Genomic DNA, 26,412 nt, shown 5'->3' with positions numbered 1-26,412 from the left:
TCTTCCTGGAGAGAGATGTGTTTTGTAAAGTTGAGGTTTTGACTTAGGTGAAGTTAGTGCAGAGGGTTAATATGCCTGCTGCAAAGAACGTGTGCCAAGTAGATTACAGAGTGCAGATCAGCAGGTTACTGCTTTCAAAAGAGACATCCTTTTGTTACTTGCAATTTATAACTCCTAATATAGAATAGTGAACTATTAACTTTCATCATAGAACTGCATACACACCTCAAAATATACATTATTAGAACATTGATTGATTAATGTTGCAAAAAGGGTTAATTTGGCTAGAAATAGATTCTTATTATTAAAGAAAACTCCCAACTATGCTGTTTCTTTTTCGACTCTGCGTTTGTGCTTCTCCACACCAAGCACTATACTGCCTACCAGTATGGATGACATGTGACTCCTACACTTTCAGTCCTTTGGTTTATGTATCATTTCCTATACACGGATTTACACACCTATGATCGATTGTCTCTGTGTAATGTGTGTGTGATGCAAAGTGCTCGGACACCCTACACTGGTATGAGTGGCGCTATATAACTAATTCAATGCATCTGAGAGAGTGTGGTTATGGTGACTTGGTCACTGTTAAAGGGTGCTAGTGAGAGAATCCGTGGTGGAGGTGGTCATTGGGGGGGCGCCAACAAACATTGTCGCACAGGGCGCCACCAGCGCTAAAGCCGGCCCTGGGGCCCGTGTTCGCAGAGCAACCTAACCTTTTAGGAAGAGGACGTGCCTGTGAGCAGTGCACACTGTCTCCTCTCCTTTCTTTTATTTGCTTCCCTGTGAAATGGATCCAAAAAAGAAAATCACTTTTGCTGGAAATCAATGTCGTATTTTTCTGACATTTAATTCCAAAATGCAGCATCAGGAATAAAAGTTTAAAAATATGAAAAGTAAATAACTAAATAAAGTAAGACAGAGTGGTAGCAAACTGTCCAGATTGATTTTTATTCACACCCAAACACATTAGCGCCACTTTTACAGAGTTTGCCAGTGAAGCGCTATTTTTGTTGTCTTGGCTTTGTTTTCCCTGGGCTTGGAGCTAGTGCACCAATCCTGGAGGTACTGCAATGTGAGGATTGAAAAACAAAATTTGTACTGTATCTAGGGATGTTGTCCTTTTTTTACCATACTGCTTACGTTTTGTAAGGATATAAGCAATGGCCATTGAAATGGGTCCATTCAGGGCCCTGTTGTCATGTCCTTAACTTTTCAGGCAAAAGCACTCACTGATTTCTGAACAGTGAGTGTAAAAGCGTTAAGGTAACCATGTTGTTCCTGCTTACATTTCACATGGTTTGCAAAATGTTGCATTCCCTATGATTGTTTGCTTTTTCCAGGATGCTGTCACTTTTTTTTGTAGGCCACATATTGCTCTTGCCCAATGCGTAATTTAAATTGAGCCGTATCCAGGTGTTTATAGCTGGCAACAATTGGGTTGTAGTTGAAGGCAGTCTGAGTTTTTCTCAGTGGGGCAGTATGGTGTTCAGTGGGGGAGAGGATGTGGCACTATGGCCAGAGCTGCTGAATTTGGAACTGTGGAACCAGGTTCAGCCTTAATAACCAGTCCGCCAGACCACTCTCCTGAGAGAGCACTATCTCATGCTAGACCTTAGAAGGCTTCGCAAGACATTAGAAGCCCCGGATGGTGTCGTAGCACCAGCAGGTGGACCCTAGCATGACAAGTGTAGGTTAACCTTCAAGGCTTGTCCACCACTATTCATACTGAAGTTCACCTCCAGTTTTGCGGCAGGCCTATGAAGCAGTACACCCTAGAACAGTGACCCTGTCACTGAGATCACAGGACCCTTGAGAAGGGCCAGCTCTAGGGCGGTGCAACCGGTGTGACAGCACCAGGTGCTCACTTTCGGTGGAGGCATCATTTTTGCAAGTATATTATGGTTTTAAAAGCGCTTGCTGCCTCCTTCCTGGCCTCCAGTAATTTTCGGTAACAATAAAAATGTCATGATGACTCTGGTGATTAATGTTCTTCCTAGAGAGAGATCGGAATTTTGTCTAATGGAAGATTTGACTCATGGAAAGGTAGCTCAGAGGGTTAATGTACCTGCTGCAAAGAACATGTACCATGCAGATCACAAAGTGCACATAATGTAAATAGGCCAGTGGGCTACTGCTTTTGTCGGAGAGATCCTTTTGTTACTTGCAGTTTATAAGTTAAAATCCTAACATAGAACAGTGAGCTATTAACTGTCATCTACTCCGCAGCAACACAAGTCACATTTTTTCTTAACTTTTGATACGTTTGAGCAACAAACAATTTATTAGTTTAAATGGTGAGATCATGCTGCAGATCTTGCATTATGAGGCAAATATGGCAGAGCCATTATTATTTAGAAAACATTTGCAAACTAGGATTTTTAGCCATTCATGTTTGAACTGCTGTTTTGGTAAAGGGAGAAGTGCTGATGACAGAAACTCCATGGCTCGGAGACAAATGGCTTGTGCTTCCACATTTTATCGTATTTGGGGACATTCTGTGATTAGAAGCATATCCCACTTTGTGAACACATTTTACTGTCAATAACTCATTATAACCTTACATAATCATGTGTATCCATTGGTTGATAAAACTGGGCAGTGAAACCAAACAAATACAAAAAATTGGGATGTTTGCGCATTCTGGCCACGCCTCTGCCCACTGATCCAATCCTTGGGTTATTCCCGCCCTTTGATTCTCCGCCCACAGTTCCCCTACTATTTTTCCCCCACTTCGACCACTGATATATCGTGTTGATGGATAGTGGGAACACCACACCAGTAAAAAGTACCATACCTATGATATTATAAATTCCAATAAACTGTTGACTAGCAGGTAGCCCACTTTACAACCTGATTAACGAATCATTATCACACTGTTGTTAACAGGCACATTTTGTAAATATAGGACCTACATTTACAAACGTTACTAAGGATTCTGTATGGTACCGTTATTTGCCAACTGTGTCCACTGGCGGACTTGGGGCGGAGGAGGTCCATGCGGTAAGTCGTGAGGGGGTGACACCATGAGTTACCCGCACCGGGTGACACCAACCCTAGTGACGCCACTGCTGACTGCTGCTAAAGTGGTACAGTGCTGATGCTGTGGTGGTGCTGCATTGGTGCTGAGGTGGGGTTGCACTGTCAACTTGCAGGATATATTGTTAAGTAACCTCACATTACATGCCCTGTTTGGAGAGCACAAGGAGGCATTCTTTGATATTGGCTTTATTTCACCAATGATTGAAGCCTAAAAGAAAGCATCAAAACTTGAAAGCGACCAACTTAAAGCTGTTCCATTTTCATAAAACTGAGGTATAACAGCATGCTTACCTCTTTAATCGTATCCAAATAATAATGCTGTAAAAGGCACAATGTAAATAGGTTTATCCTACTGTTGGTCCTCTTCTTAAACTACACTTCCATTAAGTAAGTATATTATTTAAGGTTTAGAAATTTGAGCTAATGAAACCAGAAATGTTATAGGATGAAAAACAACAAAGCCTGTGGCTGAAAAAGCGCTCTTGAAACCAAAGACAGTGTAAAACAAGATAAGGACATGAATTATAGCCCTCGGCAGAGAGAGTTCGGAAAGCCAAACATGCGAACGCAAAAAAAGAAGTAGTGCACCGAAACTACCATATACGTCAGATAGTGAAATGATCCGTGTAACAAGGCCAGTATTCAGGGCATGACCAAAACAGCAAAAGGAGGGATAAATGTATACTATTCACCAATGAAAACAAAGTAATTTTGCAAGGCACATGAAGCAACGAAGGAGAAAGGATGGGCATGTTGAAAGCCCATCAGTAAATACAGCATGTCTTGAGAAACAGCGCATGCGCTGCCTAGGCGAGACCTAAAAAAGGGGCGGGGTTCTGACTGATTGAACTGAGCTGCAGCTCTAGAGTATATCTAGAAAACAGCTTTTCATAAGGTATGGGGTGTGGGTGACTCATGTAAATGCCTTGGCTTTTTGTCTCATAGGAAGATGTGTTGGAATGACACATAATTTGTTCAGGGTCCATGTTAAAGAATTATGTTAAGTTTTCAACATTTGTATGTGGTGCATTCCTGTGATTGGTCTGGGCTGATAGTGCTTTGGGCTGCCCTGGCCATGTGTTTCCACATAGTACTGGGATTTCTATATTGACCAGCTGCATACATAACACATTGTTGTCCTCGAGTGTGGTAAACTTTGATTATTGACTAGGAGTAATCTGTTTTTGGTTTGGTAGCATATATTTGATCTTCTCTGTGTGGTGCTATTGGCATGTGAAGGTGCACTTCAGTTTCTTGGAGGTGTGCTATGTGGCTCGATTGGATTTGAAAGAGCCCGAAGGGTTTCAATCTTTCTGGTATGTGGCTTTCAGTCTGGGAAGATGAGCTATTTGATGTTGCCATTTAATATTTAATTCCAAGCTGTCAAAAGCCTGATGGGTTCTCTTGAATTGTTTTGTATTCCTGGTGTGTCTCATTGATTTCATATGCAATAATGCAAATAAGGAACATAGAGCCCCTGTCCCTCAGTTTGGCAGTACAAAACAATCATAATTGGTTGTCCCTGATGCCACTGGGCCCCCGTCCCACTGCACCTGCTGCACTATTGTAGCTACACCCCTGACATTGCCCTGCATATGACTTTGGTGCTGTGTCATCAGTGTGAGGATGTGGATGAGTTTTCAAATGTGTTCTGTTGGATATACTAGTGTTATGTATGTTTTACGAGAGCCTTCTTTGAGATTGAGTTGTTGAAAGGTCCTCTGCTGTTCTTTTTTCATTTTGGGTTATGCTGGTAATTTGAGATGTGGTTGCACTGTTCGGAATCATTCAATTTTCATCTACATGACTGCTGCTGCACTATTTGAACGACAAAATGGGTGTTTCTTTCTGAAATGTTCTGTTGGATCTCTGAATTTTATGTAGGTTTTGTAGTTGGTCTCTACTATTTGTGCTGCTTCAAGGACTTGTATTGTTTTTTTTATATAGCTTTGTGCCAGTTATGGGTTGATATGTTAGGTGCAATTATATTAATGCAGGCTGAACAATCACAGATTCTGTTGTGGACAGCTATGAAGTGTCATTGAGCTTGTTGTGGTTGAGAAGCATTGTGTTGCCATAAAGGTGACACGTTGCCCTTTGAATGGCCTGTGTTGTGGGGTTGTTAGGTTGCATTGTGGTGCATGTGATGGGTGACGAAGTAACGTTTGAATGCTCTATTTCATGTTGCGGCTTTATGATTTCTGGATATGCATATTGCTGTTAGAGAGCAGCCTATTGCTATATGAATGGCTATTATGTTGGTATACATCATCGTGTGTATTTGGTAGGCCTGTTGTACTGTTGCAGTGATTGCCACTATATTTCCACACATTTTCATTTTCATTCTCATTCACAGGCTAATGGAATAGTGTTAGAACATTGCCAAGTGCCACAAGGAGCAGCTCAAATTACCTCTAAACAGGAGACCTCTTTCGACCAATATTATGTTATGAGTAGGGGTGGGTGGAATTTGCATAGTTGCGCTACGCAAATCTCCGCGAAACAGTAAAAAATCTCCGTGAGCACACAGAGTTCCGCGAACACGCGGAATTGCTTGTTCCGCCCGTTCGCGATGCTTTTTTCCTGTTCGTGAACGCTGTTTGCGTGCTCGGAGGGAAACATCTTGTGAACACGCATTTTGAAAGCGCGAACAAGCAAAAAATTCTGTGAAGCCGCGGATCCCGGAATTTTTGGTAATTCCACGTTCTCCGCGGAATGCGACATCACCCAAATTCTGCAAATTCCGTGAGCGGAACGAAATTTACCGCCCAGGCCTAGCTATGAGGTCTTGGTGTAGTGTTGCCCCCTCATGTAAGAGACGTTGGGAAAAACAACTTCTATTAATGAGACACAGATTCCATATTGTGGCTCAGTTAGTTATGCTAATACACAAGTCTGTGACTGCTTGAGCATTTGGGGATGCAGTAATGGCCAACCAGGGTAGTTGGGTTGCCAGTGAAAAGTTATTAATTGTTTATAGGACAAAGTATGAGCTTTACAGTGATCATTGGTTCTCCAAGAAAGCACCTATTTGGAATATGCGGTCTTCTGAGCCTTGCTCATGTCTACATTTCTAATGCAATTTTAGTCACTCATTTTCTAGTGCAATGAAGTTACCACTTACTAGGAAAATGCCTTACTCATAAAGAACATTAGATTAGACTCAGTTGTACATTCGTTGCAAAGAGTACAACCCAGTGCTGATTTTGTGAAAGAGACAGTGCTGGTGCCCAAAGCTCTGCTCAGAAGCCAGCGGCCGGAGCAATTAAACATTGACGCACCTAATAGCAAGGCTGGTAGTTTTAAAACCACCCCATGCCTCTTCAATCCACTTCCAGACAGCCCTTACCACTTTATCTCACTCTTGCAGGCTTTTGCTTTGTCCCTTTGTGACGGGTTTGCCGTCTTTCCTTTCCCACTTCTTTCCTCATTGTATGTTTTCCCTCTCTTGCAATCGTTCAATATCTGATGCGGGTAAATAAGTGCTGGTCCCCAAAAATAAGGGACCCCACCGGCAACCACAGGCTCAAATTAAGCACTTGCTACCAACATTTTATAACAGTTAAAGAAAACAATTCAAAAATACACAACAACGTGTATTTGAGTGAGAACAGGTGCCAAAATGAAAGGGATGCATACAAATTCTTACAAATTGAGATTTCCTACAAAATGTGTAGGAAGGAACCCTCAGTCGAGGTTCAAAAGAAGCTATGCTGAACGGGAAGGACAAACACAAGAGCAAGGTACACCAGTCAATAAGAGACAAACAATTGAGAGTGGCAAGAAAAGCAACCAAAAGTAAGAAATGGATGTGCTCTACGTCCACTGTAAGCTTTTGATATGGTCCACAGGAGGTCTTTCACAAAGAGCAAGCTAGACGCTGTCTGTAGGCGAGATTTAAAAGGGCTCTTTTTGTCTCCGATTTCATATGAAAATTTCAGAATCTCATGTCGAAGTGTAGCTTCGCTTCTGTATGTTGGAGAGCTTCCTTACAAGTTAAGTATTCTGACAAGTAAGTTTTAAAATGCACCACCATAAAAGTTGGCAGAATTTTTTTTTTATGTTTCTGGGCAAAAACAGAGAGACAAATAAAACTCTGCATAGTTCCATGTAACATGATCAAAACGCCAGCTTCTTGATAGTGGCATAACTATAATAATTATTATAGCCTGGTGTTGGAAATGGCCCAATGGTATTCAATATATGTCCCTGATTTCATATTCATTGTTGTGTGACCGCATGAAAAAGGAAACGGTCAGTAGGGAGATAGAGATCCCCTTAAACACACTCTTTTATCTGGTGGGTAATACCTAAGATTATCTATACTATGAGTTTATTTTGTGAAGTATTAAATCTGGTGTGTGAGTAGAGAAATGGTCTATATGGTCATGCTTGGGTATAAATATGTGGCTCCTGTGGTTGGCACCAGTAGTTAAACCGAGACTGTAATATAAATGTTTTAATTTACGTCAAATGACATGCTTTTTGAGGATATTGTTGACTAACTGTTTTAATGAGTTTTGAAGTATAATATGAACAAATATGTGACTATATTATGGTTTTAATCATATAAAAAATGTTTTATCAATGTGTTTTTAGATATATGTGGTGGGAGACAATGTGTGAAAATCCTAAAGCCTGAAGAAGGTGGTGAATCCAATAATACCACCGAAACGCGTCGCTTGCTTTGGTTAACAACAGCACCCTAGTAGTGTTTGATCTGGACAAATAAGTATAAAAGAAAGAGTGTTATCCAATATTACCTTGGAGTCATCACAAAAATCTGCATCTATACTTGGAGTGTTGTTATGATCTATTGTGTTTTGAGATTTGACTTTTATTAGTTTGATGTATTCTCCCTGTTTTGTGCTATGAAATATTTTTAATGTACATACATACGTGTGTTTTTTATTGAAACAAAAAAGTTTTTTTGATTAAGTCTATAAAGATTTAAGAATAAAATATTTATAGAATTTATATTACGATTTTGGTCTCTATTTGGTGCTAACTAATGAATGGTTGAAGTGTTTTGAGAGTTACGTTGGTATGTTATAAACAAAAAAGTCCAAAGGGATTACTTTTTTGACAGAAGTGTCTTTGGTTGGTGTCCTATCCCTTTGGTCAAATAGGACCCCTCTCTTGTATTTTTTGGTTTTGGTTATTTTCTTGTTCAACCACCCTTTGTGCCTCTTCCTGTTTGTGAATTGACTGTCTGGCTTTGGAGTGACAGGGGCTGGGGAGGTGCAGTGGCTCCAGGAGTCTGGATGAGTCAGCACTAGGCTGAATAGGCCTGATCTGCATTTGCAGTGGTGGAGGAGTAGAACCTGTACCTGAACAGGGCTGTGCCTGCCTTCCACAATGCTGGATCTGCCCCCCTGTGGTGTCTCTGGAGCCAAGGCTCACACTGACAATGGATGTTGTTGTGCACTTGCAGAGTTACCCCTAGAACTGGTTTGAACTGGGCTCAGAGCCCCTTGCACAAAGAGAACTAAGACATTGTGGGGTATAAGTATCAGACCCAAAACTCCAGACTTTAAAAGACTTCACCCCCAGCTCCCCTGAACTCTTTTGCTGTGAGTTCTAGCCGGCCAAGAGGTGTCTGTGCCAGTTTAGGGCCTCTGGAGGTTGTTGCTGCTGTTTGGGAGTTGGACGAGAGAAGAAAACTCAAAGGACTACATAAATCGAAGCATTGCTCTACTTGCGGCTGTGTTTTCCGACGCATCTTTACGGCTCGAGAAGAATTTCCACGCATCGCCGTACCGCTGCAAAAACCGTTGCAGCGCCTGTCGACGCTGCAAGAATTAACGCGTTGAGGGATCACGGCTGAAGAGGACTGATGCAGCACAACGCCACCGCATCTATCGCAGACGCATCCAGGATTTCCCACGCATCGTACCTGTGTGGCAAGTTCTTCCAATGCATCATCTGCGGGCCGGAACCGGCACAAAGAATCTATGCATCACTCCCCATACAGACCGGAATCAACGCAACCCTTTCTCTGTGTGCAGCGGGACTGTTGCATCGCCTCCTCAGGGTCTCAGGAGTGTCACATCTCTTTGTTTTCCGACACTGCAGCTGTTTGGCTTGGTGAACTTTGATGCAACTACAGGGATTTTGGTGAAAAGTCAGGCATCTATAGTTTTATATGGTACAAGTTCTTGAAACCTTTTGAAAGTCATATTTTTAACTGTGTATGTTGGATTATTGTCGTTTTGGTCTTGTTTTGTTTAGATAAAGATATTTTATTTTTCTAAACTGTTGCGGTGTCCTTTTGTGGTGTTTTCACTGTGCTACTGTGAGTGTTGGTACAAATACTTTACACATTGCCTTTGGGATAAGCCTGTCTGCTTGTGCCAACCTACCAAGTGGGTGAGCAGGGGTTATCTAAAGTGTGTATCCCCCTTACCCTGACTAGAAGCAAGGGTCCCTATTTGGACAAAGGTACCTACCTCTGCCAACTAGAGAGCCCCATTTCTAACACCTGGAAATGAGCAAGAGGGCTTTTAGCTAAAACATCCAAATACAGCATTCCATGTAGACGAGATCTTGCCTACTGGCTGTGCTGCTACTTTGGATCATGCAGAGTTAGGTTCGAACCCTGTTCTTGCACTTCACTGAAATTTCTCTGATTTTTAACCAAATCTTTTATTCTCCTTAATCTCCTTGTACTTAAAAATGAAATTCTATAGTTCAAAGTAAGGTCATATTGGATGAATATGATCTTGTAGGTCGCCCATTACCCCTACTCACCAGCTAGGCTCACACTTTATATATGGTAGGATACATAAACTCCAGGATAGCATGCGGCCCCTAAGCCATTGTCTGAAATTCGCCTAGAAGGAGATAAGATTTCATTAAATGAATCTGGCAGCTCAACAGTGGCAAGTATTTGCTTGTAGGTCATGTCAAGAGCGGATTATGCAGAAACTGGTGGAAAAGCTGGTGCTGCCTACATTGAAAGAAAACTGTGAAATTCCACTGATACCCACCCCAGTTTGTGGGATGAATTTTAAAACCCACCCATTTGTAAAAATACCACGCCGCTTTCCAGAATCCTTTTTCACACACGCTATTAAAATCTGATATCTATTCCACCCTCTGGGATATTAGGTGTCTAATTTTTCAGTCGAATAACTCTTAAATTGTTGACGCCTTTTTTTACAGCCCTCTTACTCTGAAAGTGTTCCTCAGAGTTGAAGTTTTTGGTGATTCATTTTACGAGATGTCTCCTTGAAGTGTACTGTGACTTGGATTTTGGTACTTCGAATTAGAATTTTGATAAATTACACGGAAAAATATCTGACAACGCGTTGTGCAGGTAGATCTGATAGTGTACATTTAGTCCTCCATATTATTAGATTAGATATATTTTGTGACTAATGGTTGCAGCCCTCTACCTGGCCCTTTGCAACCAAAGTGAGCAAAATATTAAGGATGGGTAAAACAAGCCATTGGGGTTGCTTGTTCTGTGTAACTGTTGGGTATGAAAATGAGAGGTGATGGGACAATGAAGGTGTTGTACTGGCTAAGGGAAATCCTGAAGAAGTGCTTGAGGGTCTGTGGTCTGGATCAGAAAAGCTTTGTCTGGCACTGGCAGCAGCGACAGCAGTTGCGGCATCGCCACAAGAGAATGTGGCACCTTGGTTTGGGCTGGCATGTCTAATGGTTGGTGCTTTTATTGTAATATGGCAACACAAACAGGCAACCCTGGGTCAAGAGTGAAAAAGGAGTGCAGGAGATCCCTTTAAGAGGAGATCTCCCCGCACTCCTTTTTCACTCTTGACCCAGGGGTGCTTGTTTGTGGAGCCATATTACATTAGAGGGGAGTCGCGCCCTGTTGGTCATTAAATCTTCTCAGGCCTCTTTTGTGTGTATTGGAGCTTTTATTGTAAATGCAGGTCTGTCAGGGGACAGCATAAGAAAAGTAGGACAAATGCATTCAAAGAGGTCCAAGGGCAATGTGAGTTCATCAAATGTTTGCCGTAGGGAAGATAGAGAGATCCAAGGGTATATTGTGGTACCTCGTTGCCACTGAGGGAGTGACGGGCACACACATGTCCCTCCTATATGCTCCCCCTGGGGTTTCTAGGCAGGTAAGTGTGTTGCCTCTAACAGGCACATCTACAGTGTCATCAGTAGAGAAGCTAGGAATAATTACCTCAAGGGATCATAAATGCTGATCCTTGCACTGGTTGTCCCCTGAAGCAGTATTTTCTAAGCAGGATGCAGAAGGGGAGGCTGCACTACACCCCTTTTTTTCCATCCTGGAATGTTTGTTTATTGGGAGGAGGAGGCCAGCCGAATAGTAGTGAGTGGCTGAAATGGTTCTTGAAGTTGTATTTTTTTTACAAATGGGGGGTTGGGCCTCTATTCACGCTCAAACTAGGCCACCAATTAAACTAGTTCCAAGAGATTGTTTGGACGTGTTATTTGTCTGAGTCTATTTAAATCAAACCCCTTTTAACACATAAAGTGGATTTCACTGAATGACACAGTGTGCAAACAAGACAGTCAGCCTGTTGTAATTCTATTGTGGACCAGCGTTTTTTTAGCAGGTTGCAGTAACGTAAATCACAAACAAGTCTGCACCGCTACTGTTTCTTTTCCAACTCAAGGACTGGTCATTTATGTTGTCAATGGTTTTTTGTCATATATTTGTTAATTGTCAACTATATTGTATTCATTATTTGATGTAATGCTGAATGATAACATGTATGTCCCATTTCTATGACATGAATTTAATGACTTTTATGTATGCTATTTAAACTAATGTTTAACCTAAAAGGTGAAATAAAAACACCAAACCCACTTTATGTGTTAAAAGGGGTTTGATTTAAATAGACTCAGACAAATAACACGTCCAATCTCTTGAAGTTGTATGCCATGTGTTTGTATACATACTACAAGGGACGTAAGGGATCAACCTCGTCATTAGGAGTTCCTCGGTCGTGGTGTAACCAGGGGCGTAGCTTGGTCAGGAATATTGGGCGGTGTGAGCTTCAGATTTTCGAACAATCAGGCTGGCATACAATGTTTAAATACATAGTATGACAAGCAAGCTGCATGAGAGAGGGCCTATGGGGCAGTGGAAAGGGAGAAGAATGCGGATTTGACATCTGTACCCAACTATATATCATGAAATGCAACTATTAGGGGCATGTAACACCCCAACACCCCACCCCCGCTGCAACCAGTGATGTCACCTGGTTTCAATGCCTTAACCAGTATATGGGTTTTACCCAGGGCGACCGAGAGATGCTTTTTACAGCCTAGCAATGCTTGTAGTATTTTTATTGTCTATCTCCTGTTATTTAGTTGATTCGAGTCCTGGTGCATGTGTAATGTATGAAGTGTGTCGTGGGCAGTGAACTGTGAGAGGATGGCATGGGCAGCGGCTTGTCTTCCTTCCAGCACAATGCACTATTCATAGCTTCAGAGTCACGGCTACAGACTGCATCTTCTGTAAACCGAGTCCAGCATGGCTCCAGACCTACAGATTGCACCCCTGTGGTAAGTCCCAGTCCTGCAAGGACCGAGGCCTGCACATTGAAACCTTTTCCGTCAGTTACAGACGGGCTCAAATTCAGGCCTGCACATTTTCTGCATGCATTCAGGCTGGCACAATGCAAACCCAGTGACAATGCAAACCCAGTCTGGACTGGATCCAGGCCTTTAGGGGTTGCATTCTCTATGAAAAACCAGTCCAGACCTGCAGCATGGAGCTTTTATGGCAAACCAAAGTCTGGCACGGATCCTGGCCTGTCCAGCCTTTGTGCTAAACCAAAGTCTGGCCCTAACCAGTCTTGCAGATTTCAATCTCTGTGGCAAACAAAAATCTGGCACCAATCCACGCATGCAGGTTGAAATTCATGTGGTAAGCCAACGTCTGGCACCGATTCAAGCCTACAGTTAGCAACCTGTGTGACAAAGCAAAGTGCTGCACCCACCCACATCTGCATATTGCAACCACCATTGTGGTACGACGAAGACCGCCACAGATTCCGGCCTGCACAAAAACAAATTCAGAGGTAAGCCAAAAAATTGGCACGGGTCCAGGCCTGCCATTTGCAATGTCTTTGGGTTGTGTGGCGCGGTCCTCTCTTTGTGGTTTGGATGGCCGCAGATGCAGATAATGTATCCTCCTGGAGCAATTGCTGAGTGCATCTAGCTGCAAGTGTCTCTTTTGCTTTGCTTCTCTGCCAACCAGGAAGGTTTGCCCATTGTTAGTTGTGACAAACGCAACATGAAGAAACTGGGCTGTTGCTTAGGAAACGTGCTGGGCGCCAGCAAGTGTGAGCTTGCAGGAGGGCCCAGTTCTGTGTTCTTTTTCAATTAACTGTGACAAGGCCAGGACACATCACCCAGCTCTCAATGGCAAAGGCGCAGCTGTTACAGTGCAAACACACAAACCTCAATGCAACCACTCTCCAGTGAACTCTGTTGTTTACCTTTCCAGTGCCTTCATTTGCCATGTTTGCTCCAGTCCCAGAGAAGCCTCTTGCTGTTTCCATGAAAAATTGGTATGTAATGTAGATTTTCAGATGCTGCTCTGGTTGGCAGCCAGGAGCAAACACACTGGGAAGCAGGACACATGCAGAGTGCAAGCCAGTTCACTAGTGGCTTCCATGAACAGTCCTCCAGAAATGTTAGGGTGAAGAACTTGGCCTTTTTGTATCCAGCTGCCAATTTCCCATGACATCTAGGTCCTCGACCCAGGCTGACTTTTAGAGAAATAAACAGAACCGTTATGCTAGGAGTTTGTATGCGCTTTTAAACGACATGCACCAGCAATGCAAATTTCCAGCTTTGCTGTTTTTAGATGCAGCCCTGCAACCCACCATACACTTAATGCATCGATTCCATGCATTCAGTTGTTCTTCAGGAAAAGGCTAAGAATATGATGACTTTATAATGCAATACCTAACTGTGTTGGAATCAAAATTCACAGTGATAAAAAGATGGTTCCATGTTAAGCTGCATTATTTATATTGGACATTATGGGGAATATTATTATTTTTTTTTTAAAGTTAAACGTATATAGTAATCGGCTGGAAGGGGTTATTTCATGAAAGCTAGTTCCAGAGAAAACTCTGGCCTTGGAGTCATTGAGTGCTGTCTGTATGTGCCAATAATATTAGAACATGCAGCAAAACACTTGTGAACTCCTTCTAAGAGTCCATGTTAGGCGCAGAATTCTCTTTTCACAATATGGCAGATGAGAAAATCTAGCATGTCATCAATTGGTAGCCTCGTTTGTATAAAAAGTGGAATACCAGGAATGATATGCTGACATGCTACATGTTGAATAATATTATGAGAATGATTTGAGAGAAGGCACTGTGGAAGTGCCGTATTTTCTATTTACATCACTTAGGCAAGTACTGGAAATATATAAAAGAGACAGCAACATTTCTATGAACTAATTTAAATCAATATACAGAGAACATGCAGAGATCGGTGCAGTAGTGATTCACATATAATATTAAGCAGATCAATTCCAATAGCATGCGATATAATCTTCTTGACGTTGAATGATCAACAAAAGGATTTGTTAGAGTCTTAACCCCTTCGCTGCGGCGGGAATGCTGCCGCAGCGCTGGGGGGTGCGGGGGGCAGCGCGGTGGCGCTGTGCTCATGACGGAGCCACTCCGTCATGAGCCACGGTTGAGCTGTGCTCATGATGGAGTGGTTCCGTCATGACTCCGCCCAGTTGCATTGTCCCCCCGCACAGGTGGGGAAACAGTGCCGCGTGGGCGGAGCGGCCGCCAACGGTCGCGGCATGACGGAACCGCTCCGTCATGAGCACACGGCAACCGTGTCTCATGACGGAGCGGTTCCGTCATGAGCGGGGAAGGGGTTAATTCAACAAGATTACCCAGAGTCTGCTGGCGCCAGGGTTGAAAAGAGGCTCATATTGTGGGTGATGGATCAAACCCAGATTTGCTGACTGGGTGTGAGTGTTTGATTGGTTCTGATGCTCCGTCCATCACCACCCCCTTTTGTACCATATTGGGAAAACAACATGTATTGTAATTGCATTTATATAGCGCTTACTACCCTTGACGAGGCGTTGAAGCGCTTTTTGGCGAGTAGCACGCTCACCCGGAACTCAAAAGGATTAGTGGTGGATTAATATAGGGAAACACGTGCTGTAAATATCAATTTGAGGGCTTCATAGTATCTCGGTGAGGGACACCGATGCAAAGGTAGAAGCAGATACATTGAATAATAAGCTGCCTTCACCAGTTGCACCTCATTCATCTGTCTTTCTCCTGCAGTAATCTTTTTTTATTTTGTGATTTGGGTTTGTTTTTAAGAGCTCTTGCTGCCGGAAGTCCCCTCCAAGGGGCAGGAAGTTCCATGGAGGGATTAGCTGGGTGAAGAGTGAAGAGCTCAGTAAGGTGCAGACGAGCATGGAGTCTGTGACAGGTCTTCAACTCCTCTTTAACCCCTTCGCTGCGGCGCGAATTCCGCCGCAGCACTGGAGGGGTTTGGGGGCAGTGCGGCGCCGCCGTGCTCATGACGGAACCACGCCGTCATGAGTCACGGGCGAGCTGTGCTCATGACGGCGTGGTTCCGTCATGACTCCACCCACTGCGCTAATCGCTCGCACAGGCGGGGAATTAGCGCCGAGTGGGAGGAGCGGCCGCCACCGGCCGCAGCACGACGGAACCACTCCGTCATGAGCACAGCGCACCCGTGGCTCATGACGGAGTGGTTCCGTCATGAGCGGGGAACGGGTTAAACTTCTGATTGTTAGCTTTGAGACTGAAGTGCAGCGGAGAGGTTTGTGAATGTAGGATCGCCCCTAAAACAGAAAGGGGGTAATGTCGTACATGACAGACAAGATTGGCACTCATTTTTTTTCCATCCAAATCTTTGCTTAGCCTAGGACAGTTATATTGTGGTGTATGTAGTAAGTGCCTAGAACATTGTGCAGATTCTGATCTTGACTGTTGCACCACAGCGGCGCAGTAGGCAGCAGAACAACATCTGTGTACAGCATGAACACCACCATATTGATTCCCGGGTGCCTATGCATCTTTTCTGTTAGACGAAATGTTCAACCTGAGACAAGGCCCATGAGCAGGTCTAGTCGGCCAGCATCCAGGATTATCTTTAGAAGCTATAGGATCCCTTCAGAATAATAATGTTGATTATGCCCAATTCTCCAATCTCATGAGCCTGAGTAAGTACCCTACTCCAAAACTCTACATGGTCCTAACTGCTTCGAGGCAAAGTGTTGTTTTTATTGAGTGTGTCCCATGGGAGGAACATAATGGTGGAATCTTCACCTTCCTGAGTAAAGAGGTAACCCTTTGAAAAGATAGATTGTGTGTCTCAAATGATACAAGGTTGTAGGTGGCTCCTACCCGGAAGTTAGAGCCATAACACCAGATAGAATCAGCCACTTAGGCATAACAGACAAATGAATGGAGTCAGATTCATCGGGCTTAGATAGCCTGACTGGAGGTGCTGAGCAGCGGCACAGAAATCGCAAGACAGAAACTGCGAGGAAGGAGAAGCCAGGGAAGTAGCAGGTGGATACACAATACTGAATAAGGTAAGGATTGGAATTAAGTGGCATGAAGCCCCTTAGCTCAGAGAAAGAAAGTCGAGAAGCTGTGATGTGCTGAGCAATTTTTATCCAGTTCCACAGCAAGAAGCACCACACATTAAAAAGTGAAATAAAAAAAGCCAGAATGGATTGGGAGGTATTTAATGAAAAAAAGACCCTACCTCTGCTTTGGCATGGGAAACCAAAACAATGTTCTCTGGGACAGAGAATGATCATGTGGCTTGGATTGCTTTGTCACCCCTTCAAAAGAAAAAGACCACTACCAAAAGTGGGCAGCCTATGAAACATTCATTAGGAGCCATGTGCACCTGTGAGGGCAGATTGCTGGGATGCAGAGCATCTCAATGTTGTCTCATGGGAGAGTTATGCCAATGCACAGTTACTCTGTTTAGTCCATGTGTCAAACAAATATTCACATAGCACAAGAGCCCTTCTATGGCATATCAGTTTGGGCACCCAAATACTGTCTATTAGTACCACAGGAAGGTGCTGGTACACCCTCAATGCCAGAGAAACAAGTTCATTCAGGCCTGAAAATAGGCATTTCAAGTCCACCTTACCGGAACCCCTGGGTGCAAATCCAGGGTGAACCTTTATTTGAATATTCTCTGAGCAAACTTGGTTAATAAGGTGGCAATTAGACTCTTAACAACCTGCCCAGAGTCCAACAGCCTAATACAGAATCGAGTGGTAATGTCAATTCCTTCAATATTGTTTTTTTTAAAAAAAAGCTAAATCCAGAGAAGAATTTACCAGATGAATGTAGTTTATTGTAGGGATAGTAAGGTAGATGAAAATCTGCCACAGAATTCTGCCCTGGATTTGGCATATTATCTCCCCAACTTTTAAATTAATCACCAGGTTTCATATTCTTTATACCAGGATGGTTGGATGCCTGTCTTCCTCAGATCACCTTGTGAGAAACCTTTTTAAAACTTGTTGAAATTCTACAATTTGTTTTGATTTTTAACTGCTGCCTATAATAGTTTGTGGCAGGCAAAAACACGGCTAAGTTTTGAACTGCATGAAAAAAAATTACCAAGACAACTTTACCATAATCTTTTTAATGCATTTATGTCACCATAAGTGTCTGTTATTTTTTGGAAGGCCCTTGAATCTCCTATTTAGCCTGGTCACACATTTCTCTACAGGTCACACTGCAAAATTTGCTCCTCTTCCCAAACAATTTTATAATTCTGATTTCTTGGCATCAGGTCATGGTTATGAATTTCTTGGCGAAAATGTTAAGTTCCACTGCTGATAATGATAGGGCCGTTGGGCTAAATGCTTCAACACGTCGACCCAATTTAGAACATTTTCAACTGTCCAGGACTTTCAGGAAATGGCCCGAACAGAAACCTTTAAATATTACCCCATGCCGTGGGACAAAATTCCCGGGGCGTCAGGGCCATTAGTTATGCATTTTGAAAAACAAAAAAGTTTGATGAGCAGTCTCATGAAACATGGCCACTGCTCAGAGCCGCCATGGCAGCAACTCATCGTAAGACATGCAGATCTCCACAGCTTGTCTGGCAGGGATCTCAAATATGGTGGGCTATAATCCACCCTGGGAGCGGAAAAGATGTCTCCACAGTCCTGGTGGAATGGACTACAGCCTGCCAAACACTAAAAATAACCACCTTAGATGGACAAAATGTCATAGATCATATGCAAATGATCATCCAGTGTTGCATCATGAGCAGTTAGTAAAGGGAATTTAAGATCAAGTTGCAACCGCTACAAGGTACAACAAGTCATAATATATGTTACTGAATCTCAGTCTCTGAGTCACAAAGCAGACTGAACTTTCTCGCCCTGTTTATTCCGGCCCAAGCTACGACAATAGAAACAAGCATTGAAAATGCAATAGGTCTCGCCCTCGTTTAAGTTAAAGCAATTCTGTTTGTAATTAGGTGGCTTTTTAGCTTTGCCTTTATTAGTGTTTTTCAAACTTTCATGTACATAACATGCATATATGTATATGTATGCATGCATTTATATTTGTATTTATATAGATATGCAGATGTTTATATATGTATGTATGTGTATATATATACACATACATATATATAAATGCATATATATATATATATATATATATATATATATATATATATATATATATATATATATATATATATATATATGTGAATATATGAGCACATAGAAGGTAGAGGTAGAGGGAGGTAGTGAGGTAGAGAGGTAGAGGTAGAGAGGTAGAGGTAGAGAGGTAGAGAGTAGAAGAGAGAGAGGTAGAGAGAGAGGTAGAGAGAGGTGGAGAGGTAGAGAGAGATATAGAGGTAGAAGAGTAGAGAGTAGTAGAGAGCAGTAGAGAGAGTAGTAGAGAGTGAGTAGTAGAGAGTGAGTAGTAGAGAGTGAGTAGTAGAGAGTTGTAGAGAGGGAGTAGTAGAGAGTAGAGAGTAGTAGAGAGTGAGTAGTAGAGAGTAGAGACTAGTAGAGAGTAAGTAGTAGAGAGTGAGTAGTAGAGAGTGAGTAGTAGAGAGTAAAGAGTAGTAGAGAGTAGTAGAGAGAGAGAGTAGTAGAGTGAGTAGTAGAGTAGTGAGTAGTAGAGAGTGAGTAGTAGAGAGTGAGTAGTAGAGAGAGAGTAGTAGAGAGTAAAGAGTAGTAGAGAGTGAGTAGTAGAGTAGTGAGTAGTAGAGAGTGAGTAGTAGAGAGTAGTAGAGAGTGAGTAGTAGAGAGAGTAGTAGAGAGTAGAGAGTAGTAGAGTGAGTAGTAGAGAGTAGAGAATAGAGAGTAGAGAGTAGTAGAGAGCGAGTAGTAGAGTAGAGAGTAGTAGAGAGTGAGTAGTAGAGAGTAGAGAGTAGTAGGGAGTGAGTAGTAGAGAGTGAGTAGTAGAGAGTAGAGAGTAGTAGAGAGTGAGTAGTAGAGAGTAGTAGAGAGAGTACAGAGTGAGTAGAGAGTAGAGAGTAGTAGAGAGTGAGTAGTAGAGAGTGAGTAGTAGAGTAGTAGAGAGTGAGTAGTAGAGAGAGAGTGGTAGAGAGTGAGTAGTAGAGAGTGAGTAGTAGAGAGTAGAGAGTGAGTAGAGAGTAGAGAGTAGTAGAGAGAGATTAGTAGATAGAGAGTAGTAGAGAGTGAGTAGTAAAGAGCGAGTAGTAGAGAGTGAGTAGTAGAGAGTAGTAGAGAGCACAGTCCTGTGTCTGGTGAGGGGTGTCCTGTGTCTGATTAGCACAGTCCTGTGTCTGATGAGCACAGTCCTGTGTCTGGTGAGGGGTGTCCTGTGTCTGATGAGCACAGCCCTCTGTCTGGTAAGAGGTGTCCTGTGTCTGATGAGCACAGTCCTGTGTCTGGTGATGGGTGTCCTGTGTCTGATGAGCACAGTCCTGTGTCTGGTGATGGGTGTCCTGTGTCTGATGAGCACAGTCCTGTGTCTGATGAGGGGTGTCCTGTGTCTGATGAGCACAGTCCTGTGTGTGGTGAGGGGTGTTCTTTGTCTTGTGAGTGTGCTCCTCTTTCTGGTGTGTGGTGTCCTGTGTCTAGTAAGCACAGTCCTGCGTCTGGTGAGTGATGACTTTAGTCTGCTGAGGGTTGTTCTGTGTCTAAAGAGTTGTGTCCTGTACTTGGTGAGAAGAGTCTCGAGTCTGGTGAGGGATGTTCTTTGTCTAGTGAGTGGGCTCCTTTGTCTGGTGAGCAGTGACCTGTGTCAGGTGAGGCAAGTCCTGTACCTGGTGAGCGGTGACCTGTGTCTGGTGGGGAGCCCGCAAGGAAATAAAAAAACTACAAACAAACCCTCCTTCCCGGGAGGGAGGTAGGGCTGAAAGACTGCAAACAGTAGTGAAAGGGGCCAGCTGCTGCTTCTTGGGGGTGCGGCCGAACCAGGGCTGCAAATAAACTGAAACTGCACAACTTGAAACTGCACAGCATCAAGTTGCAAAACGCGCAATCCCCCAGTTAAGAACATTACCTACAGCAACATTTCAGGTCCAGTTCAGGCATTAAGTTACCCCCATAAAACGAGGCGTCACAGCATGTGGGTTCCTACAAATTTATCGAACTTCCATTGACATGGTGTCGACTTGAAGGGGTCCAGCTGGTCGACTTTAAGGAAATCATGCATGCGTTTTAACTGCTGAAAAATACCCATATTTTGCAGAAATATCCGCGCAAAGAGCAGTGTAAGGTTTCTCCGATCTCCCCTACCTCTTGGCCGGAAAGGCTAGTTCGTTGAAAAAAATATAAAAGGACACTGAACCTTATTGTTAGTAAACTTCTTTAAAAAAAAGAAAAAAAAGAAGAAAATGAAGAAATCTTGAGACACATTTTGCTGAAAACTGCAAACGCGCAGAGAACAGAGAAATGAAAAGCACCGAGAACAGAGAAATGAAAAGCACGTCAGCCATTATTGAAGGCAAACGCGGTAATACAAAAATAAAGTGCCTAGCGGCTAATTGGGAGACACTGTCTCCTGTCGCAAGTAAAAGATCAAGTCCTAGTGGGCGGGGCCAAAAGGGGACAGGGTGGCAACCCTCAGTGTAATGATTGCCTCTAGTGCAATCATTACACTGTGTTTTGCATCATCCATGACGCAAAACAACGCGCACCAATCACAATTGTAGGTGGAGCCACGACACGACTTCTGGAAGCGTATCAATTCCAAAAAGCCTCTGCATTGCAGTGCAGCGCATGCGCTGCTTTCGCCAGGCCAAGACCTAAAAAATGAAGCCATCTATTCCAATCTATTCATCATATAAGTTTGCTTTACATTATGTGTCAATCCCAGCAAAAGGTATGGCTTTATGGCTACCGAATTGAAACAACAGCTATACAGAGCTAGAGTGTGATTGCATTGCAGAGACGACCAACCTGTGTATCTAGATCCATTCGTCATGCTGGCTCACACAAAGGCAGAAATTGACTTTTCGATTTACAATGACTAGGGAAACCTGAACTTAACCCAATATCTTCCAAAGTGAAACTAATCTCTATTACCTCATTGATTTAAGCTTGTTTGAATTAATTTGCTTTCCTTTAATTAAATATAAAATTATGTGTCAGAAGCAGCCTAGATGCACAATACTGGCATTTCAAGAAGGCAAACAGAGAGCATCCGTGGATAATAGACACGTCCAGTCTATTTGCATGAAAGGAACTGGTTATATTGGCCAAGCACCCACCTCCCAATCGTTGCCAAAAGAGCATCAGATCTATTTTTACAGAAGGGGAACCATAATGCTGCCCTATACACTAAAACAGCCAGTATCCTAGCCATGTATGCCTTCCTTTATGTTAAGATTGAGTAACCAACATAGTTCTAATTGAACTTTGTAAGTGCCCCAGTAACGGCAGTCACAGATTGTCTCCTCACCAAACAACGGGGTCCAGTTCGAACTTTGATCCAACTACAGTCGAAAATATGTGTATGCTCTCACAACCTCTAATGTTATGGTACCCACAGAACGGCTATAACTATTTAGTTTTCACCCAACTTAAATGAGAGAACTTTTTTGTTGCAGATGGTAAAAGTGAGGAGGTAATTCTTAGTACAGGATTCAGGAAACCTTAGGCCCTATTGTAAACCAGTCGGTATCCTATCCATCAATACGAAGTTATCTTCATCGAACAAAGAACCTACAACCAGGTTAGTGTTTAACCAGTGCGCTAGTGCTCAGCATTAATTCATCAGACATGTAACACATTTATGATACACCATACTGCGTGCTCTTATCAAAGATCCCACAACGAGCTTCTTTTCATGATAATTTATTATTATGCTAGAGACACCTCCCACTGGTATTTTACTCGCTTGTCATCGAAATTTAGATGGTGCTAAAGATTTTGGAAATTACCGAAGAATAACAAACACATACAGTCGATGTGATTGCTGTCTTGTCTTGTCAGTCAGGGGGTAGAGTAGAAGAGATATGGTGGCTGGGACAATTTGTGACTAATCGATATGGCGTTGCCCTAATGTCTAATGATGACTTACATGTATCCTGCTCATCTAATTTCGAATTCATAAACTGAAAACTCTTCTAATAATGAAGGTGATTTTCCTAATCTTGGCCTGTCACTATGGTCTGACAACCTACTCTAGTCTTACTCTGTCATTATTCAAATTTGTCCTCCTTATCCCACTCCAATCATTCATGCATTTTCATTTCACTTCTAAACACTTTTCCCAGTGTTCCTCAATTCTCACACAACTAACACTCCAGTGTCAGTACTTAACCTGTGATCAGCTCTGCAAATTACCATTATTTTTATCATATCAGTGCTACTTCTTTTTCCTGACGCTAAAATCTTCTTAAGATTTACCTATTAAATGTCTTAATATACCAAACCCCATATAAGTAAGTATACCTTGTTTATCATACCACTTTCACCTTAGTAACCAACTCATTGACAGTGTATGTTCGGGGCGATTTAGAGTTTGACGAGACAGGTGTCTTTGGTCTCCCGCCCTGTTCATTTAAGATGGGCCAATCGCTGCTTGACCACCAGTGAAGCCACCACTGGCTGTGCCTGCAATCGAAAGCAGCAACGTGTCTGCAAAGGGCCGATGCCTTTCAAGTATCACCAGATCCATCCTATTTAGGGAAGTCCTCCCATTGTACAGTCTCCCTACACAGGTTTTGTATGCGAAGCATGGGATGACAGGAGCGAAAAAAAAGAACTTACCTGGTCCTCAACACTCCTCTCTGGCTCCATACATTGCAGGCACAGGCTCCCAGAATCCCCTGCGGCCAATCCATGCTGAGAGCAGCGTCAGGATTGGCCAGAGCGCTCTGAATTTGCACTCCCTGGTAGGCTGGGAGCCTGTGCCTTCTGTCTCCAACCCGGGAACACAGCTTGGGTTGGAGACAGCTTCAGTGCGCATGACGGTTTGGCCAAACCGTCATGCGCACTGACAACAGTGCAGCTGCCACTCCACCTCTTCCTGTCATCCCCATGGCCCTGCCCCCTAGACACGACGCTACGGAGAAAAATAAAACGATAATAAACACAGGTTTATTATCATTTCTTTTTGGTTACTGACGGGGGGGACGATGCTCCTCCGACATAGCGGAGGGGCCGCCACTGTTCTGCATATCAGGGCCAATTTTCCCTGTAACTAAACTTTCTCTTCAGGAGGTTGTGAACAACAAAAAATCAATTCAGAGCGGAAGAACAAAACAAATTATTCGCCCTGCATTCAGCTATTCTGAAAGTGCATCTGCCGCACTGGCTGATGCAATTTCAGCAAAGAGCTCCCCATAAGGCAGGCAAGGATCTCTAAATATTTGCAGGGGGTGCTTTACCTGATGGTCTTCGAAGAACAAGCGGGATGAAGGAGCGTCTGCCAAACAGATCAACCAACTTGGTCATTACATGAAAATTCAAGATTCAAGACATAACTGTGGGTATATTTATTCTGCGATAAAAAAATACATTTTGAGAGAGAGTGACTTTTTAAAACACATTGACATTGGACGCCATTTTGATGAAAACAGTGTAAATTCTGCTGAACAGTTCTATGATGTTTTCCTCTAATTGACTGCACTTCTCACCTGGGTCCCTTGTGTTATCAATGAATAACTGCGTCATTCATGGATTAATGCACGTTAAATGCACTTTGAAGCTTTACACAGGCAAGACGCTCACCATGTGCCCCTGTGTGTGTCCAATTTGGAACTCATTCATCAAATCTAATTAATGGGCTTCATGTGGGTGAAAAATACTCCTTAATGAGACCTTTAGGGTTGTGCAGATGGAGTAACCTTTGCATGGTGACTGCCTAACGAGGCTCAGCTCATTCTTCACATCACCTCTTGATCCATGCAACCATTGTAAATAATTAATAATGTAAACGTTTCTGCCTGTTACATTCATTGCACATACATCTGCAGACGCTATGAGTTGTGTGTAAAATGTAACATTGGTCACTACAAGTATTTGCACAGAGGTTTACTCTGCGCTCGTTACCAGATTAGTAAAACTATAGTTGACTCTCGATTTTTGATCAGGCAATTTCGTCCAGTTACAAACTAGAGGAAACAGGACTGACAAAAGGAGTGTGGTAGTTTTTATGTCATGAGTAAAAATAATTTTCTATGTTATTCCCAATTAGCACATTGGAATGTTGAGCGCTCCATTGCAGAGAATGGAGTGCTCCGGGCTTCTGTTGGCCGGTAGAAGCCCGGAGCATCAACATTCCAATGTTTGTTCAGAGCTGTTGCTGTGAACAAAGGCCTCATGGAGCCCGAGGAGATTTCAAGTTTTACAAATTAGAACATTCTGCCCTCTAGGGGTAGAATGTTCTAACAGCCTTCGAGCCCTCCGCAGCAGGCTCTACCGGCCATTAAAGGTATGTTCCCTTGATAAATAAAGGCCCTCGCCTTAGGCTCAGGCCTTTAACGCTGGAGCTGGTCTTTAATGGCCAGTAGAGCTTGTTACGGTGGGCTCTAAGGTTATATTAGTTAAGTAAGAATCAGACACAATAATGTTTTGATACCGTGTGCAAGCACTCTTTGAAATGTAGGATTTTATGCCTATTTTTACCAGAGAAATATGAATGACTAAATGTGATAGTTACTTATTGGCCATCTTGGGTTGGTATTGTGCATAAGGTATCGGTGTTAGCATTGTTTTACTGCGCCAAGGTGCTAATGCACTGGTTCTAAACATGGCAACCAGGTTGAAACTTTAAAACAATGACACGCCATGTACAACACCATTGAGAAATGGCCACCCACCGCTCCAAGCTGCGTATCTTCTACCCCCCAGTGTTTGTCAAGCTATGTCAGAGGGGGTGCCCAAGATGAAAAACCATGCCTATTATAGAAGTTTAGGACTCCATGTAACACAATACTTGTCTACAGATTGTGACATAAGTGTAATAGCAATCCACTCTTAAATGTGTTGTAGCTTTAAGATATGCTTTCACAACCAATAAGCGAGGCCTTGTACTTTTTTTCAGAACTTTTCAAAATAAAGAGATTAGACTATGGTATATGAAATAATGTTTCCCAATGAACGAATCATCAGGCCTATGACCTTATCAGTGGCTTGTCATCCAAACCAACTCAGGCCTACTGTATGGAGTTTAAGCTTTCCGGCCAGCCAACCATTTATACATTACAAATACGTACAAAATGACAGTTGCAAAACAAGGAACAACACCACTTAACATCACCAGCCTTTTCACAGTGCAACTATTGTACACCCAGGGTTTGTTAGATGCGAGCTGCCAACACCAAAAACATTTGCCTACTACAGTAATCTGCAAATTCCATATGACAAATTACTTCTTTGCAGGCTATGAGACCGACAAATCCACTCTTAAATGCCTATTTACTTTAACACGTGCTTTTAATAATAACACCACAATAAATACTTCAGACATATTACCTTTGTCATAACTTTTCATAATGAATAGATACAGATCAGACCTATGCTATCTGACATAATGTTCCCCAATCAACCAACCGGTCTAGTAGCCTTTATCATTGGGCTATCCCAAATATTTACTCAGGCCTCCTGTGTTACGCTTAAACTATCCTACAAGACAACCATCAAGCATACTGTCTTGGAATTACAAATATGTACAAAAATTTAAGTTGCCAAATCAATACATAACATCACAGAAGTTAACAAGTGCAGATCTTCTACCCCGGGGTTTGTCAGAGGAGGATGCCCGCAGCATAGTTCTTGCCTACTCAGTAATCTGTGAGATTCCATCTAACAGAATACCTGTATGCCTACTGGCTTTAGCATATGATTTTCACCAGAAAGATATCTCATGATACCATATGGAACAGCTGTTCAGGGGAGGGTGGGGGGTTGTTGGGGAA

General features: G+C 42.8%; 1 protein-coding gene across 1 annotated transcript in view; it reads left to right on the top strand.

The window, feature by feature from the left end:
- The window catches only part of SLC2A1 (solute carrier family 2 member 1), a 637,925-nt gene that overhangs the window by 248,277 nt on the left and 363,236 nt on the right, over positions 1 to 26,412 (top strand). The gene's annotated exons all lie outside the window — the stretch shown is intronic.

The sequence above is a fragment of the Triturus cristatus genome, chromosome 1_2 (genome assembly GCF_964204655.1).
Source record: "Triturus cristatus chromosome 1_2, aTriCri1.1, whole genome shotgun sequence".
Lineage (NCBI taxonomy): Eukaryota > Metazoa > Chordata > Amphibia > Caudata > Salamandridae > Triturus > Triturus cristatus.
The sequence above is the reverse complement of the archived record's forward strand: the minus strand, read 5'-3'. Positions and strand labels throughout refer to the sequence as shown.